Below are 356 nucleotides of genomic sequence, written 5' to 3'. Positions count from 1 at the left end.
GGGAAAGAGAAAGTGAGAAAGCATCCCCCAGCGGACATGGCTATGTCACAGTCCCCTGTCCCCCAGTCTCCTGTAGCGATTTTAGAAACACACATGCACACACACCCAGCATTTTCAAGCTGCCAGGTTCAAGACTCGAACCACTCAGCTGGCCATGTGGGATCCAGCTGCCTTAACCCTCATGCCACCTGCTGAAGGTTAATGAGATCACTTACATTCCTTTTTTTTTTTTTGAAAGGTTTTTGCTCTCAAATGGCTATGTCGCTGAACTCCCATGTAGTTCAATACGGTTCAAGTCCTGGACCCGGTGGCTGAAATTCATACCTAGTGTGTGTGTGTGTGTGTGTGTGTGTGTG

Source organism: Tupaia chinensis, unplaced genomic scaffold (genome assembly GCF_000334495.1).
Source record: "Tupaia chinensis unplaced genomic scaffold, TupChi_1.0 Scaffold000561_1, whole genome shotgun sequence".
NCBI classification, from domain to species: Eukaryota; Metazoa; Chordata; class Mammalia; order Scandentia; family Tupaiidae; genus Tupaia; species Tupaia belangeri.
Note: the sequence above shows the minus strand (reverse complement) of the source record.